The 14211-nt window shown below is 37.9% G+C and overlaps 1 protein-coding gene and 1 long non-coding RNA gene across 4 annotated transcripts in view; one reads left to right on the top strand and one right to left on the bottom strand.

Moving 5' to 3' along the window:
- LOC311075174 (CD48 antigen-like) overlaps positions 1-14211 on the bottom strand; it is a 66834-nt gene that overhangs the window by 34540 nt on the left and 18083 nt on the right. The window lies entirely within an intron of this gene.
- LOC311077423 lies at positions 1032-3276 on the top strand. Of its 2 annotated transcripts, XR_014604882.1 has the most exons (5): positions 1032-1517; positions 1766-1853; positions 2327-2371; positions 2551-2734; positions 3074-3276. It is a non-coding gene; the product is annotated as an uncharacterized lncRNA (long non-coding RNA). The 2 variants fall into 2 exon arrangements; XR_014604883.1 differs by lacking the exons at positions 1032-1517; positions 1766-1853 and having other exon boundaries at positions 2151-2371.

Raw genomic sequence — 14211 nt, 5'->3', positions numbered from 1 at the left:
AATAGTCAGATATTTGAGATACAGTATAAACTTGAAAATGCACAAAAAAAAGTCAGAGGTGTAATAAACTCGGAATTGTGATAAAAAATGTCAGAAGTGTGAGATATATTTCGAGATATACTTCAAGATATACTTTGCGTACTTGTGTAAAAAATGGTTGTGGCCTGATGATATCCAGTAAGGTGATTAATGTTATAACTTAGGTTAGTCCGGCCTCGGCGGGACTAAAACACTCTCTTTTCTCCTTTCGCCGGTGAGTGACGCGTGAATGGGGTGCAAGGGCGGGGTAGCTTTTTTGTAACGTAAAGAAAACTAGCCGCGGGACCGTCCGCTCCTGACCTCTCTTGTGAACGGCGCAGTTTGCGCGGCTCGAACAGAGGGAGAGCAGGTATCATCACCCACAGACGCCCCATAAGAAATTTTACCATGATGTACTATAGTACATACCATGGTATACCATAGTAGTACCATGGTACCTTACATATAACCATGGTACATACTATATAGTACTTCAGATATTATCATGGTACCATGGTACATTGCATGGTACTGTAGATGTTACTATGGTACATAGTATGGTACCTCAGATTTACCATGGTACCTACCATGGTACATACCATAGTACCTCAGATATAACCATGGTACATACTTTATAGTACTTCAGATATTATCATGGTACCATACTATGTACCATAGTAACATCTACAGTACTGTACTGTACTGTATATACTGTACAGTATGTTACTATGGTACATAGTATGGTACCTCAGATTTACCATGGTACATGCCCTAGTACCTCAGATATAACCATGGTACATTCTGCCGTACAGATATTACCATGGTACATACTACCTCAGATATAACCATGCTACCTCAAATATTGCATGGTACTTTGCATGGTTGCATGGTACAGACATCTTTTTACTTTAAGCCCGGGGTAAGAGGAATTAACACTTTAGGCTTATACTTTAGCAAAAATAAAAATAACTATGAATAATAACTAAGCCAAATATTTTTATTTTATTTTTATTATTATTGTGAGTGACTGCAGTAGTGTGGGCATAGGCCATTTGGTCTATGAACGAGTCATAGATCTCCAAAATCAGTTTTAAATTCATAATTTAATATTAATGAGATTTTTATTTAAGTAATGTTCTAATTCTAGATGTTTGTAAATGCTGCATGATTTTGACGTGGTTTAATCAATGGCCGTGCGCGTGAACTTTGAACTTTCATGTTGCTTTCAAACACTGGAGCGGCCGCGGCTCAGAGTTGCCATGGAAACGGCGCTGGACCACTGCGACTGGTAAGCAGGAAAACTCCCTCTCTCGCTGTTGTTTTCACTACTTTCAGGTGATATTAGTCTCTAAAATCACAAGAATAATACACACAACTGTTCTTGACACTTCTCTTACTTGTACAGTAATTGATACGCTTCTGTTGAATATTTACTTTTATAGACATGGTTTTGTGTCTTCGGAAAAAGTCCGTTAGCATCTCAACCGTTTTCAGAAGAGGTAAACTAACGTTAAGTTAACGTTAACTCGGTTGAGCTTTTGTTTATGAAAGTTTGGGCTTTTAATCACCTCTTATGTGTATATGTTTTCCTTGGAAGTGAGCTAATTTATTTTACACAAAGTAACTTTAAACATAACGTATGTAATCGGTGACGTCACTTACATTTAGTGAGAAAATTGATTGAAACTAACGTTACGTTAGCTCAGTGGTAAACAAATATTGATAAAAAAATGTTCTGTGATTTCAGCAGCAACAAAATAACCCATAACAGAGGGAAAGCTCCACGACTTCAACATTTCTGAAGAAAGCTGCTGCTGGAGAAGTAGGAAATACAGGTAGGAAATCCAAAACTAAAGAATTAATTATTGATTTTAGGAAACAGAGCCCCCCTCTTTCCCTCACTATCATTGATGGCCAACCTATTGAGATAGTACAAGAATACAAGTACCTTGGCACAATAATTGATAGTAAGCTATGTTTTGAATCACACACTGTATACTATTTATTTAATTGTCAGAGCGTTTAATTTATAATCAGTCCTCTTCTATCATGCCAACAAAGACATCGACAGCGTGGCAGCATTTTTTTTTAAATAGTAAACGGGGAAAAAGTCAAATGCAAATTTATATTTGATATGATATTGTGCAGGTGCACGTGATGCAACGCTGTCAGAAATTTCAGGACTTCAGTCGACCAAGATTTTCTTTTGTTGATTACAGCCCTACTGTTTTGTCTGTCTGTCTTCTTGTTGGTTTCTTGTGAGTAGGCTAACATACATTCTTCTGTGCTTTTTAAATGCTGTATGCAGTCTTCCAGAACACAGCTGCCTGTGGATGACCGTTCTGTCTGTCTGGTAAGTTATATTCACTAATAACAGAAGTATACTATAAAGTGGGACCAGGGAACTTCTGCAAATAGAAATCTGAGATAAATAGGAAGATAAAAAAATTATTTTAGTGTAACCCCAACACGACTATTTCATAACAAGCTTTTGGTAATATGACCCAATGTGATACCAATTTATGTTCTTAGGATATTCCACAGGCAATCAGGGACCGCTGCAACAAGGTCACAGCAGCCAAATATACAAACGATCTGATGCATGGCCTGTACACCACTGCATTCATGGCATCTCACAGTGTGACTGGGCTTGGGTTATCATGCAAGGGGGAGACATGACCATCACTCCCCACTGAAGATGTTTAAAAGATTGTTGGTAAGTATTTGTTCTTCAGTGACAGTCAGTAATGTACCGTCCGTAAAGAGTGACAAATGCCTGCCGCACTGTGTAGTGTAGTGTTGTATCATTTCACAACATTAGAAAACATTAGAAAACATTGAGTGAGCCATACAGACTTAAGAAATTAAGGTAACCAGGTATTTTGCAAAGCAGGCGTGGGTATGTGTTGCCCTTACTGTTACTCTTTCACTCTCAATAGTTTGTCATTGTATCTGTAATATCTGTGTATGTATATGTACCTATTTGTACTTAATGTCTATGTATCTATCTGTAACGTGTCTGTTCTCCTTTCCTTCCCTTCTTTTCTCTCTTTAGGTGAAGTTAAATCTGTCTTCCCAGAAAAGTCGGATGCTGAAATTAAGGGATTCATTCGCCAGAAGTTGTCAAATGCGGCCAAGATCATAAAAAGACAATCATGCTAAATCTATGGAAAAAATAAAATAAAATGGGAAAAACATTTTTTAGTTTACTGTCTTTTTATTTGCCTGAGCTAAATATTTAAATTCATGTACATTTGACAGTTGTAGATATGGTACAAATACCATGGTACATACCATGGTACACATCCCATTGTACTATTAAAAATACCATGGTTTATGTACCATGGTGCTATCAATATACCATGGTACATGTACCATGGTACTGTCAAAAATACCGGGGTACTAGTACCATGGTATTTGTACCATGGTACTACCATGGTAAAATTTCTTATGGGGCGGCTTCTTGGTCGATATCCACGACGGAAGAGAGTCCATCAGGAAGAGACTCTAGCGAAGCGGGTGAAGCAGGCGGGCGAACCGGCAAGCTTTTGCGGGTTGGGGGAGGTTCCGGGACCTCCGTGAGCTCCGCTGAAGAGATGAAAAATCAAATTACCAGCCTGTCGAGCTGTATTTATTAGGGCTGGGCGATTTAAATCGCGATATTCTTATACGCATCTCATCAGTAAAGCCGGTTCCTTGATTAGTAGTAAATCACCATCACCTGCTTTCAGATGAAGCGGCATTTAGGGCTGAGGAGATAATTAAGTGATTAATTTAGTGATGATTGAGCATTATTGAAGACACCTGATGTTAACAAGCAGAATCACTGAAGAAGAAAATCACAGATTGTAAATTACCGTTAAGGTGATGGGTGTTTGCTTTAGTTGGGCTCTAGACCATTATATGTTTACTTTAAAATTTACTGTTGTTTGTCTGCTGTTATTGATTTATAACAGTTAAATCAACAAAGTTAAATGTTATCTTATAGTGTTGGTTATGTTTTGACATAATCATGCTGTGATCTGAAAAATGAAACTTATTGAGATAGTTTGATTTAACTTGTTAGCAGCAGTTTTGTGATTCTTCAGCCTACGATTATCAGTACTTTAATTCAAAATATTTAATAAACATTGTTCTGATCAAAAGATATTCAGATAAATTCATTTAAAACACAGACATCAATAATCAGCCTGTGAATCTCAACAATGGTGACAATAATAAAGCATGTTGCAGTGGCTGCCACCAATCACAACTCATTAATGGCTCCCATCATGCATTGCGGTATGAATAAATTATGATCTGAATTGTCTATGTAATTTACTTTTCCTAATTTAATATTCTGCTCCTCACCATTGTTGAGATGCACAGGCTGAATCTTGACATCTGTGTGTGCCTAAAAGAATGATTTTTTTTTAAACAACTTTTAAGAAATCCTTTATATTATATATCAAAAATTCTGGGCATTTATGCAGACTCACAGTTATGCTGTAACCAACAACATAAATCGAAGTCAGAAAGAAGGATCTTAATGAGTTCAGTGATCAAGTTCAAATGATGATTGTCATAATATAACCAACACCATCAGATCACTTTTTTCTTTGTTCAACTGGCGATTATAAGCCAGATACAACAGCCAAACAAAATCTAAAGTTAATAATATATGGGTCAAGAGTCCAACTAAAGCAACCATTGATCGTCATAACGGTGGCTTACAATTTGAGATTTTCTCCTTCAGTGATTCTGCTTGTTAACATCAGGTGTCTTCAATAATGTTCAATCATCACTAAATTAATCACTTAATTATCTCATTAACTTAAACACTCTTGAGTGTGGACTCATACACTCCCAGGAGTGTTAATTTAACACAGGAGTGTTTGCTGTGTACAAAGAGCCGTAGTTAACTGACAAGCTGAGCCATATCGCATTAAATATCGCTGGCGATACGTCCGCGATATTGATGTGATTTGGCTCAGCTTGTCAGTTAACTACGGCTCTTTGTAGTAAATGCCGCTCCATCTGAAAGCAGGTGATGGCGATTTACTACTAATCAAGGAACCGGCTTTACTGACGAGATGCGCATAACAATATCGCGATTTAAATCGCCCAGCCCTAGTATTTATAGGCCCAGACCACGCCCGTTTCGGGCAGGACGTGGGCGCAAAGCGCCCCCATTTGATCTGGCGTCACGACGGGGCCTCTCGATAGGCTGCTGCAGTTGCCGCAGGGCAGCCAATAGGCGCACGAGCCGTCTTGCCTATGTCTGCATGCTGCCGCAACACGTTTTACATTATTCCAAAATTAAGGATAATTTCTGGCTTCAGTATCTCGCGGAAAAGAGATTTCCCCGTAGCGTAAGATATTACGCAGTACGAGAGAACCTCTCGTAAGAGAACTGCAGTTTCAGAACCAGAAGTGATGGGCGGGGCTTCATTTTCTTCTGTTAAATATAGGCTAAAGCCCTATTCGCACGGGATTAGTATTACCCCTGGACCTCTGTAATTAGGAAATTACCCCCTGACGTCTGTGTTTTTGGTGGCTCATTCACACGGGCAAATAAATGTTTGTAATTCCCTCAAGTTTACGGACTTTACAGCATGCGCCCACCCATTCACACTTCACTAGCTGAACGTGCTGAAACGAAGATCGCGCTGCAGTATTGCAATTCAAAAAAAGAACTTATTTAAAACCAATTTATTAGAGAAATATATTATAGAATATCATAGTATTGTATAAATATATAATATATCTTCTTTTTCTTTTATTCTTTGTCCATATTTACAACAAGCCTGCCTGAAGAAGGTATTATGAATACCGAAACGTCGCGATAGGCTTGTTTTTCTATTCATTTTATTTGGTTTATTTCATTTTATATCATTTTTACTCTTTCACACTTTGATTTCTTGAGATAGCCTACTTACAGGATGGACGTCTTTAGAGGCCGTGTGAGACAAAAAATGCTCCACGATACAGACTACTAAGTTACACTACCACAAAAAGCGTCCAAACTTTCCAAAAGAGCTTCCATGTTGCGCCAAAATACTTAATTTGACGTTTCCATGACAACGGTCCGAGTTGAGCTTCCTGATCACGTCTTTACTGTAGTTTGTTTTCTCTTTTGCAGCACTTCATAGTTTTTATTGGAGAAAAACTATAATCGGATTGGAGTAGATCATATCGAGAGATTTTATTGTTAATATAGTTTTAATACAGACGTAAAATGGACTGTTAAACGGCCCATAATGGTTATTACGTTCTTTAGAAAACGATAGGCTCACAGAAAAACAGCCCAAATCACAGACATGGGGATTCGCACGGGACTGGTATTATCAGAGGACCCATGTGTTGGCCAAAATACGGTAGGTAATTTTCGGGGGAATTTTTACAGACATTTTTACAGACATGGCAGATTCGCACAGGATAAAAATCACAGACGACCTCTGCGATTATTACAAATTACACTTTCTGCAGAAATAGCATGTTAAAGGGATCACATAATGGTACATGCACTTTTACAAGTTGATTGTACTGAAATGTGTGTTCAACCACAACCATCATAAAATGATAAAAATCCATCCAGTGTTTTTTTTTTAAATCTTCTTATATGTTTTCCCCTGTCTCAAATCAAGCCGTTCGACCATGTGACGTCACACGGCCGGACGCCTCTCCCACGATTGTTAATTGACAGCAGCGTTTCAACACAGACCCGCCCTGAGCGAGCTGTCATCATAGTCCGCATTGTTGATACGCTGGAGCAGAATGGCGTCGAAGCGATTGTGGTGTTCTGTTCTTGGGTGTAATAAGGAACACAGCATCATTTTGATGTTCCTAAATCCGAACCGCTGAAGACGCAGTGGCTGAGTTTTGTTTTCAAAGGCAATATTCCCCACAATCAAAAGCAATGCTTTCATGTTTGCGCAAATCATTTCACACACCAGACTGCTTTACAAACGAGGGTCAGTAAAGCTGGTTTTGCTAAGAAGCTGCTCCTGAAAAAAGGATCGGTACCAACTATCGGTGTTCCTGCTGCACCTCCAGAAGAAGTGAGTGTAACGTTTTATTAACCTTTATATTAATCTTTATATTAATCTTTGCAAATCGCTAGCACGCTTCACAATGAATGCGGCTAAGGTTTACACTCAGGGTACATTACGGCATGTTTTCTATGTACAACGTTCTCAATATAATTCATAATCCTACGTTTATAATGAACAACGCGTTATGGTTATTGTGTTATTACAAACTGTGTACGCAGGTGTTAAAGTTAACGTGGTAATACTACACTAGGCTTACTTTTGTAGATGGTTTATAACGGTGTCTGTTGAAAAACAGTTATAACTGCATGAAGATGAATGGTAACACAAAAATCTTAGGTTTCCTTCAACTACTGTTAGAAACATTCCTGCCGTGACCTCATGTTAGTGCTTCAGCCCTGACAGTTGTACCTAACACTGCATAGATAAAGTTACGCATCACTGACAAACCTACATTTACCGGAAAAATTTGTTTCATGACCATTAGCTGTAACATCAATCTGTCAATGAACTAACGTATACATCAGTAAACACATAGCATTTGTATCTCACTACTACGGTGGCCCAGTAGTGCACAGCACAACAGAATAGCCACAACACAACGGAATAGCCACAACACAACGGAAACAAGCCACAACACAACGAAATAGCCACAACACAACGGAAACAAGCCACAACACAACGAAATAGCCACAACACAACGGAAACAAGCCACAACACAACAGAATAGCCACAACACAACGAAATAGCCACAACACAACGGAAACAAGCCACAACACAACGGAATAGCCACAACACAACGGAAACAAGCCACAACACAACGAAATAGCCACAACACAACGGAAACAAGCCACAACACAACGAAATAGCCACAACACAACGGAATAGCCACAACACAACGGAATAGCCACAACACAACGGAAACAAGCCACAACACAACGAAATAGCCACAACACAACGGAATAGCCACAACACAACGGAATAGCCACAACACAACGAAATAGCCACAACACAACGGAATAGCCACAACACAACGGAATAGCCACAACACAACGAAATAGCCACAACACAACGGAAACAAGCCACAACACAACGGAATAGCCACAACACAACGGAAACAAGCCACAACACAACGAAATAGCCACAACACAACGGAAACAAGCCACAACACAACGAAATAGCCACAACACAACGAAATAGCCACAACACAACGGAAACAAGCCACAACACAACGTAATAGCCACAACACAACGGAATAGCCACAACACAACGGAATAGCCACAACACAACGGAAACAAGCCACAACACAACGAAATAGCCACAACACAACGGAATAGCCACAACACAACGGAATAGCCACAACACAACGGAATAGCCACAACACAACGGAAACAAGCCACAACACAACGTAATAGCCACAACACAACGGAATAGCCACAACACAACGGAATAGCCACAACACAACGGAAACAAGCCACAACACAACGAAATAGCCACAACACAACGGAATAGCCACAACACAACGGAATAGCCACAACACAACGAAATAGCCCGAAATAGCCACAACACAACGGAAATGCTCCCGACCACCAGGGGGGCAGGTGGTCTCCGGAAACGGTAAATTGCTCTCTATCTCCCACGCGTTATCGCTGGCGGTCTGGATGCTTTTCACTCGCACGAAGAATGTGAATGTAAGTAAAAACAAGTAAATATTAAAATGTATGTTTAATTTTAGTGTTGTTAAACACTTTAACACAATATTTGTCCAGTGCAGTAACTGTTAGATAGATAAAGTTAGTCACTGTGATTTTGCGTTGACATTTTATTTCAAAAGATTATTGTTAGTCTGAATGCCCTTTTAACAGGCTGCTTCTTCCCTGAAGTTAACAATTTTTTACAGATCACAATGTATTGTCCATTTTGTGGCGCTACACTGGAAACAGTTCAGTTTTTGCAGTGCATGTGGTAAAAGTGTAAAATTTCTGAAAGATAAAGTTCCTGATGAAAATGAGGCAAGCACGAGTGCAGGTAGGCAACAATATTTGCTTGGTGAACTGTCAAGTATAATTTGAGAGATTTCTATGACAATGTGTTTGAAGCAGGGAAATCAGAGAGAAGTACAGTGGATTCCTTCATGAAGTTCAGGGCTTTGAAGGAGAAGGAGAGGAAAACCTTCTTTACTAAGAAAAGTCAGGAATCTTCTAAGAAGGATAAAAAATCAGTGAAGGTATCTTGTATATGCCACAATAGGGATGAAGACTATTGCAACTTCCATTTCATAATTACTTTAAAGGATAGTTAGTTAGAATCATGATTACCCCTAACCCATGTCTGTTTCCTATGGAATTCAGTCCAGTTGCGGAATTGAGAAAATAAAGATATCAACTATTTTCAAAAACATGAGTATCTTTTAATCTATCAGTATTATTTTCATTGACAAAATAGTTTTTTATAAATATTTTATAAAATAGTCACATGCCCCAAGTTAAAGCTAATTTTAAATTTCAGTTTGTGACACTTAACATTTTTATTTATTCTTTTCATGTGTAAATTTATGTTGGAGTTATGTGGAGACATCGTGGTGTTCTAAAGCCTATCAGAGGGAAGACCCTGCCTCTTGATGTTCAACCTAATTGGTCATCTGAGCAACTGTTAATTGCTGCTGAAAAGAAAGTAAGAGATTTTAATCAGGATATGGAAGAGGGCCCCTATGTATTGCTGTACCCAGATGGTTCAGAGGTGAAAAACATTCCAGGAACAAACACCCCTTTCAAACTACACCTGTACAAAGAGGCAATTGGAAAGGCTTATCAAAGAATAACACTGTTTCTAAGCACATTTCAAGACTTTTTAGCCAATGGTAAGCATATTTAATTTAATGAAAATCTTACAAAGACATAATGTATAAAACACTATTTACACGAATGGGTTTAAATTGAAGTGAATTTATTACTTTCATTGTTGTTTGAAGACTGCTCTGGGGATTCTTCTAGTGAAGACAGTGAAGTGCAAGTAAAGTCTACCTCTCACAGTCCACATTATGAGAGTGACACTTTGGTGGGTGCATTTAATTGCATGTCTCCTTACATAAATATAACATTTAATTGTAACTCATTTTAACAAGTGGCTTGTTTTTTTGTTTTTACAGATATGGGATGTTCCAGATGAAGCAAGCACACCAAATGCAGGAAGCACATCAAACAGGTATTAGCATAGTTAACAAGACATTATTTGGAGGTTAGGAGTGGAGTTGTTCAAATTAATACACAGTAGTTGTTTTTCAGACCCCCTGATGTCTCTCTGCCTTCTTTGGACAAAGTAAGTTCATAATTGTTCATACCTTGCAAAGTTACTTTGTTACAACAAATGAAAAAATGTATTCTCTCTTTATAATGGTCAGTTATAATGTTATTTTAATAATTGTTATATTTCTGACAAATCTAGGAAGCAGGAAAAAATGGAACAAATATCAAAGAACACACACATGGCCAACAAAAGTGCTACACGTAAGCTACTTGTATTACCTCAAAAAGAATTTAAAAAAATAAATGAATTGCTTTACAAGTAGCCTACAATTACTTTTGTATGTCAATGGATGTAAATTCCTGTTAATCTGTCTTTTTTCAGCAATTACACACGTCTCTATGCACCAATAATAATCGAAAGTGACTCGGAAGCATCCGATGATAGCAGACAACATGTTCAAGAAGAAAGGTAATTAATTTATGAATTACTGTCTCAATGTCATGTTCCTAAATTTATTGACTTTTTTTATTTCATTATTATTTTGCTTAACTTAATCAAAACCTCTTTATTTATTACAGCACTGATGTATTAACTTCTGCAGACATTGTGTCAGATCTCTCATTGAAGATAATAAAAAACATCTTGCAGCCGATTCAACATAAATAGAGCTAATGTTTGTGATGGAGCAATTCGTGGATTCAGACGTGCATCATACAACCCATTACACGACATGCTTGTTAAATTCACAGATGACGAAGGCACAAATGAAGATGCAGTGGACACAGGTGGTCCCAAACGTGAGTTTCTAACCCTCCTAATGGACTGTTTAAGGACACAGAGAATCTTTGATGGTCCAGAAAATAGGAGATTTCTCACCTTTAACAGTGCAGGTAAATTACGGTGGTCCAGGTCCTCGCTTCCTCTCAGATATGCTATACAATCACCTCACTGGGAGGGTTGACATTAATGGTACTGTTGAAGATATAACAGATGAGACCATGAAGGCAGCTTTACTTGACGTACATTAAATTATTTAAGCTCATTTTAAGATTTTGTGTGTGTGTGTGTGTGTGTGTGTGTGTGTGTGTGTGTGTGTAAACAATGGTTTAAGGATTAACAGTTACAATATTTTTTTGGTATTTGCTTTTAGAAAAATGTATTAGAATTTAATTGCTCTTGAATGTGTCCTATTTACCAGATATCTAGTGCAGCATCTTTGGATGAATTACACATGCTCATGGATAAGTATGCCAGCTTTCTGCAGACTGCTGGTTGTTTCGATTACCCACAAAGTGTAGAAGGCAAAGAAAACATTGTGAAGGATTTCATACAGTGGTACATAATTTACAGAAACCAATACTCAGTACAAAGGTAAGTTGGTTCCTAATTTGAGAGCATATTATCATTATCATTATTATCATTACTTTGTTTTGCTTCCAGATTTAGCGACGGTCTTTCCACCCTGGATGTCATCCATGCCCTGGAACAACATCCAAGTGTATTCAGACCCTACATGTGCTACAGTGGTGAGAAACTAACACCTGAATCACTGGAGGCTGTCTTCAAGGCTCAGCTCAGTGAAGTTGGTAGCACCAGACGACAAGAAGACACAAGGATTTTAGGATACTGGAGAGACTATCTGCTTGACACTGGAGGTAAAGGATTGAACATCATATTTTATTGTTGTTTTGTACATATTTCATAATATTCCTTTTTTTTTTTTAGAACAAGAAACCGGAATCTCCCTCCAGGACATTCTAATGTTCGCTACAGGACTGGATTCACTGCCTCCTTCAACAATTGTGCCTCAGCCCCAACTGACTTTTGAGAGGACTTCTAAATTTCCCATTGCCAGCACATGTGCCAATACAATCAAATTGCCAATGTCCAAAAGCTATGAAGAGTTCAAAAGTGCAATGGACTTTGGTATCCAAAACTCACCTGGTTTTGGATTGCACTGAGTAGAACAAAGTAAAATGTTAAAGGGATAGTTCACCCAAAAATGAAAACTCACCCTCATGTTCCAAACCTGTACTATGGAAGTCAGTGGGTACTGTCAAGTCTCTGGTTATCAACATTCTAAAAAAAATATCTTCTGTGTTCAACACAAGAAAGAAACTCATACAGGTTTGGAACATGAGGGTGAGTAAATGACAGTTTTCATTTTTGGGTGAACTATCCCTTTAGAATTTTCTTTTATTTGGAACAGTTGTTTCTGAACTAACCAGAGTTTAAATGCGGGCCATGTTTTTTAAAGTTATATAGTTCTCCACACCAGTCTCCCAGGTGTGAGGTGTAGTCAGATTGCTTTGAATGCACAGTTCTTCAAAGTTTGTCTAAAGCTGTTCATCTCCACATGTACTAAGAGTAGGTTCAAAGAAAAACTGGTTCAAGTCTTCCTCTGAGACACAAAATCCACATTCTCTCCCATTAAACCTTTAAGTAAAAGAGGAAAAAGTTTAGTGTGAAAACTAAAGGTACAGCGATAAAGGTTCATTTGTATTTAATTATAAATTCCATCTTTTCCCCAAAATAAAACTGTCTACTAAACCTCGTCAATCCAAAGTTGAATGACTTTCTTTTGTGGAATAGAATGTTAGCCACAATCTCCTTTCAGTTTAATTTTACAGAAGAACACTGAATGAAAGTAAACGGTGAGTGAGACTAACATTGTGTATAATATCTAATTTTTTTGTTATATGGAAGTAAGCCATATGGCTTTGGAAAAACATTATGGTGAGTTTGAAGTTGTGTGTTAAATATAATTTTAACAATTCCATTACAAAAATGCAAATAAGTTAAATATTTAATATAGTCATATACTGACCTGTGTGGAAGAGCGTACATTGCATCCGGTTTACCATTAGGAGAGCGAGACTGTTTAACTGCCCTAATGGTGTGAGTCTTCCAAATTTCTTTGCATTCATTAAGGTCCATCTGTAGCACATTTAAAAACACAAAACGCACCAAGCATATGTGTTCATGACTGCCATTAAAGAGTTGCCTCTCTTTCAGGTCATTCAGAAGATCCATCCAGAACTGAGACCTGTGTAAATGTGGTCCCAGAAAACAAAACAAAAAAACATTACTAGTGTGCATCTTGTGACAAAAGAATGGCACTGACATATTTTAAAGGGATACTCCACTTTAAAATGAAAATTCTGTCATCATATACTCACCCTCGTGTTGTTTCAATCCTTTATGAATTTCTTTCTTCTGCTGAACAGAAAGGAAGATATTTAGAAGAATGTCAGTAACCAGACAGTTTCTGGACTCATTGACTTTCATAGTATATTTTTTTCCTACTATGGAAGTAAATGAGACCAGAAACTGTCTGGTTACTGACATTCTTCTAAATATATTCCTTCCTGTTCAGCAGAAGAAAGAAATTCATAAAGGATTGAAACAACACGAGGGTTGCAACACATTAAACTCAAACTAAATTTAAACTCAAACTAAACTAAAATTCAGCAAGATAAGATATTAAATAAAACCCCTAAATATGTCTGTTTAGACTATTATACCTTTGTTTTCTGAGATATGACCACCAGCTTTCAATACGTTGGTTTGTGGTTGAGGAGCCATGTGGCTTGAAGCCCCTGCAAGGTCATCTGTGTGGACTGATCTCAGTGAACAGTGGATTGCAGCCATAGATCCATTTTCAGTGCCACAGTCTGTGCGAAGAAGCTTTGGTATGACTCCAAATTGTGTGGCACACTGTAGGTAATAAGCAGCTATAATGTCTGGGTTATTATTGCTAGCTCCACAGTTTAACCACATCACTTTGCGTGAGTAACCATCAATGCAGCCACTTATAGCCAAACCATATGGTTTTAATTTGTCATAGCCATCAATGTGCCAGACATGATTTGCCCCCAAAGAATGGTAAATCCTTCTCACAAATCTTCTTCTTGAG

Source organism: Abramis brama, assembly GCF_963993115.1.
Source record: "Abramis brama genome assembly, chromosome: 2".
NCBI lineage: Eukaryota > Metazoa > Chordata > Actinopteri > Cypriniformes > Leuciscidae > Abramis > Abramis brama.
Note: the sequence above shows the minus strand (reverse complement) of the source record. Positions and strands in the feature narration are given on the sequence as shown.